Source organism: Ovis canadensis, chromosome 14 (assembly GCF_042477335.2).
Source record: "Ovis canadensis isolate MfBH-ARS-UI-01 breed Bighorn chromosome 14, ARS-UI_OviCan_v2, whole genome shotgun sequence".
NCBI lineage: Eukaryota > Metazoa > Chordata > Mammalia > Artiodactyla > Bovidae > Ovis > Ovis canadensis.
Genome location: NC_091258.1, coordinates 5,001 through 9,405, shown reverse-complemented (window position 1 = coordinate 9,405; position 4,405 = coordinate 5,001).

Sequence of the window (4,405 nt, the reverse complement as noted above, 5' to 3'; positions counted from 1 at the left end):
TAGGGTTAGGGTTAGGGTTAGGGTTAGGGTTAGGGTTAGGGTTAGGGTTAGGGTTAGGGTTAGGGTTAGGGTTAGGGTTAGGGTTAGGGTTAGGGTTAGGGTTAGGGTTAGGGTTAGGGTTAGGGTTAGGGTTAGGGTTAGGGTTAGGGTTAGGGTTAGGGTTAGGGTTAGGGTTAGGGTTAGGGTTAGGGTTAGGGTTAGGGTTAGGGTTAGGGTTAGGGTTAGGGTTAGGGTTAGGGTTAGGGTTAGGGTTAGGGTTAGGGTTAGGGTTAGGGTTAGGGTTAGGGTTAGGGTTAGGGTTAGGGTTAGGGTTAGGGTTAGGGTTAGGGTTAGGGTTAGGGTTAGGGTTAGGGTTAGGGTTAGGGTTAGGGTTAGGGTTAGGGTTAGGGTTAGGGTTAGGGTTAGGGTTAGGGTTAGGGTTAGGGTTAGGGTTAGGGTTAGGGTTAGGGTTAGGGTTAGGGTTAGGGTTAGGGTTAGGGTTAGGGTTAGGGTTAGGGTTAGGGTTAGGGTTAGGGTTAGGGTTAGGGTTAGGGTTAGGGTTAGGGTTAGGGTTAGGGTTAGGGTTAGGGTTAGGGTTAGGGTTAGGGTTAGGGTTAGGGTTAGGGTTAGGGTTAGGGTTAGGGTTAGGGTTAGGGTTAGGGTTAGGGTTAGGGTTAGGGTTAGGGTTAGGGTTAGGGTTAGGGTTAGGGTTAGGGTTAGGGTTAGGGTTAGGGTTAGGGTTAGGGTTAGGGTTAGGGTTAGGGTTAGGGTTAGGGTTAGGGTTAGGGTTAGGGTTAGGGTTAGGGTTAGGGTTAGGGTTAGGGTTAGGGTTAGGGTTAGGGTTAGGGTTAGGGTTAGGGTTAGGGTTAGGGTTAGGGTTAGGGTTAGGGTTAGGGTTAGGGTTAGGGTTAGGGTTAGGGTTAGGGTTAGGGTTAGGGTTAGGGTTAGGGTTAGGGTTAGGGTTAGGGTTAGGGTTAGGGTTAGGGTTAGGGTTAGGGTTAGGGTTAGGGTTAGGGTTAGGGTTAGGGTTAGGGTTAGGGTTAGGGTTAGGGTTAGGGTTAGGGTTAGGGTTAGGGTTAGGGTTAGGGTTAGGGTTAGGGTTAGGGTTTAGGGTTAGGGTTAGGGTTAGGGTTAGGGTTAGGGTTAGGGTTAGGGTTAGGGTTAGGGTTAGGGTTAGGGTTAGGGTTAGGGTTAGGGTTAGGGTTAGGGTTAGGGTTAGGGTTAGGGTTAGGGTTAGGGTTAGGGTTAGGGTTAGGGTTAGGGTTAGGGTTAGGGTTAGGGTTAGGGTTAGGGTTAGGGTTAGGGTTAGGGTTAGGGTTAGGGTTAGGGTTAGGGTTAGGGTTAGGGTTAGGGTTAGGGTTAGGGTTAGGGTTAGGTTAGGGTTAGGGTTAGGGTTAGGGTTAGGGTTAGGGTTAGGGTTAGGGTTAGGGTTAGGGTTAGGGTTAGGGTTAGGGTTAGGGTTAGGGTTAGGGTTAGGGTTAGGGTTAGGGTTAGGGTTAGGGTTAGGGTTAGGGTTAGGGTTAGGGTTAGGGTTAGGGTTAGGGTTAGGGTTAGGGTTAGGGTTAGGGTTAGGGTTAGGGTTAGGGTTAGGGTTAGGGTTAGGGTTAGGGTTAGGGTTAGGGTTAGGGTTAGGGTTAGGGTTAGGGTTAGGGTTAGGGTTAGGGTTAGGGTTAGGGTTAGGGTTAGGGTTAGGGTTAGGGTTAGGGTTAGGGTTAGGGTTAGGGTTAGGGTTAGGGTTAGGGTTAGGGTTAGGGTTAGGGTTAGGGTTAGGGTTAGGGTTAGGGTTAGGGTTAGGGTTAGGGTTAGGGTTAGGGTTAGGGTTAGGGTTAGGGTTAGGGTTAGGGTTAGGGTTAGGGTTAGGGTTAGGGTTAGGGTTAGGGTTAGGGTTAGGGTTAGGGTTAGGGTTAGGGTTAGGGTTAGGGTTAGGGTTAGGGTTAGGGTTAGGGTTAGGGTTAGGGTTAGGGTTAGGGTTAGGGTTAGGGTTAGGGTTAGGGTTAGGGTTAGGGTTAGGGTTAGGGTTAGGGTTAGGGTTAGGGTTAGGGTTAGGGTTAGGGTTAGGGTTAGGGTTAGGGTTAGGGTTAGGGTTAGGGTTAGGGTTAGGGTTAGGGTTAGGGTTAGGGTTAGGGTTAGGGTTAGGGTTAGGGTTAGGGTTAGGGTTAGGGTTAGGGTTAGGGTTAGGGTTAGGGTTAGGGTTAGGGTTAGGGTTAGGGTTAGGGTTAGGGTTAGGGTTAGGGTTAGGGTTAGGGTTAGGGTTAGGGTTAGGGTTAGGGTTAGGGTTAGGGTTAGGGTTAGGGTTAGGGTTAGGGTTAGGGTTAGGGTTAGGGTTAGGGTTAGGGTTAGGGTTAGGGTTAGGGTTAGGGTTAGGGTTAGGGTTAGGGTTAGGGTTAGGGTTAGGGTTAGGGTTAGGGTTAGGGTTAGGGTTAGGGTTAGGGTTAGGGTTAGGGTTAGGGTTAGGGTTAGGGTTAGGGTTAGGGTTAGGGTTAGGGTTAGGGTTAGGGTTAGGGTTAGGGTTAGGGTTAGGGTTAGGGTTAGGGTTAGGGTTAGGGTTAGGGTTAGGGTTAGGGTTAGGGTTAGGGTTAGGGTTAGGGTTAGGGTTAGGGTTAGGGTTAGGGTTAGGGTTAGGGTTAGGGTTAGGGTTAGGGTTAGGGTTAGGGTTAGGGTTAGGGTTAGGGTTAGGGTTAGGGTTAGGGTTAGGGTTAGGGTTAGGGTTAGGGTTAGGGTTAGGGTTAGGGTTAGGGTTAGGGTTAGGGTTAGGGTTAGGGTTAGGGTTAGGGTTAGGGTTAGGGTTAGGGTTAGGGTTAGGGTTAGGGTTAGGGTTAGGGTTAGGGTTAGGGTTAGGGTTAGGGTTAGGGTTAGGGTTAGGGTTAGGGTTAGGGTTAGGGTTAGGGTTAGGGTTAGGGTTAGGGTTAGGGTTAGGGTTAGGGTTAGGGTTAGGGTTAGGGTTAGGGTTAGGGTTAGGGTTAGGGTTAGGGTTAGGGTTAGGGTTAGGGTTAGGGTTAGGGTTAGGGTTAGGGTTAGGGTTAGGGTTAGGGTTAGGGTTAGGGTTAGGGTTAGGGTTAGGGTTAGGGTTAGGGTTAGGGTTAGGGTTAGGGTTAGGGTTAGGGTTAGGGTTAGGGTTAGGGTTAGGGTTAGGGTTAGGGTTAGGGTTAGGGTTAGGGTTAGGGTTAGGGTTAGGGTTAGGGTTAGGGTTAGGGTTAGGGTTAGGGTTAGGGTTAGGGTTAGGGTTAGGGTTAGGGTTAGGGTTAGGGTTAGGGTTAGGGTTAGGGTTAGGGTTAGGGTTAGGGTTAGGGTTAGGGTTAGGGTTAGGGTTAGGGTTAGGGTTAGGGTTAGGGTTAGGGTTAGGGTTAGGGTTAGGGTTAGGGTTAGGGTTAGGGTTAGGGTTAGGGTTAGGGTTAGGGTTAGGGTTAGGTTAGGGTTAGGGTTAGGGTTAGGGTTAGGGTTAGGGTTAGGGTTAGGGTTAGGGTTAGGGTTAGGGTTAGGGTTAGGGTTAGGGTTAGGGTTAGGGTTAGGGTTAGGGTTAGGGTTAGGGTTAGGGTTAGGGTTAGGGTTAGGGTTAGGGTTAGGGTTAGGGTTAGGGTTAGGGTTAGGGTTAGGGTTAGGGTTAGGGTTAGGGTTAGGGTTAGGGTTAGGGTTAGGGTTAGGGTTAGGGTTAGGGTTAGGGTTAGGGTTAGGGTTAGGGTTAGGGTTAGGGTTAGGGTTAGGGTTAGGGTTAGGGTTAGGGTTAGGGTTAGGGTTAGGGTTAGGGTTAGGGTTAGGGTTAGGGTTAGGGTTAGGGTTAGGGTTAGGGTTAGGGTTAGGGTTAGGGTTAGGGTTAGGGTTAGGGTTAGGGTTAGGGTTAGGGTTAGGGTTAGGGTTAGGGTTAGGGTTAGGGTTAGGGTTAGGGTTAGGGTTAGGGTTAGGGTTAGGGTTAGGGTTAGGGTTAGGGTTAGGGTTAGGGTTAGGGTTAGGGTTAGGGTTAGGGTTAGGGTTAGGGTTAGGGTTAGGGTTAGGGTTAGGGTTAGGGTTAGGGTTAGGGTTAGGGTTAGGGTTAGGGTTAGGGTTAGGGTTAGGGTTAGGGTTAGGGTTAGGGTTAGGGTTAGGGTTAGGGTTAGGGTTAGGGTTAGGGTTAGGGTTAGGGTTAGGGTTAGGGTTAGGGTTAGGGTTAGGGTTAGGGTTAGGGTTAGGGTTAGGGTTAGGGTTAGGGTTAGGGTTAGGGTTAGGGTTAGGGTTAGGGTTAGGGTTAGGGTTAGGGTTAGGGTTAGGGTTAGGGTTAGGGTTAGGGTTAGGGTTAGGGTTAGGGTTAGGGTTAGGGTTAGGGTTAGGGTTAGGGTTAGGGTTAGGGTTAGGGTTAGGGTTAGGGTTAGGGTTAGGGTTAGGGTTAGGGTTAGGGTTAGGGTTAGGGTTAGGGTTAGGGTTAGGGTTAGGGTTAGGGTTAGGGTTAGGGTTA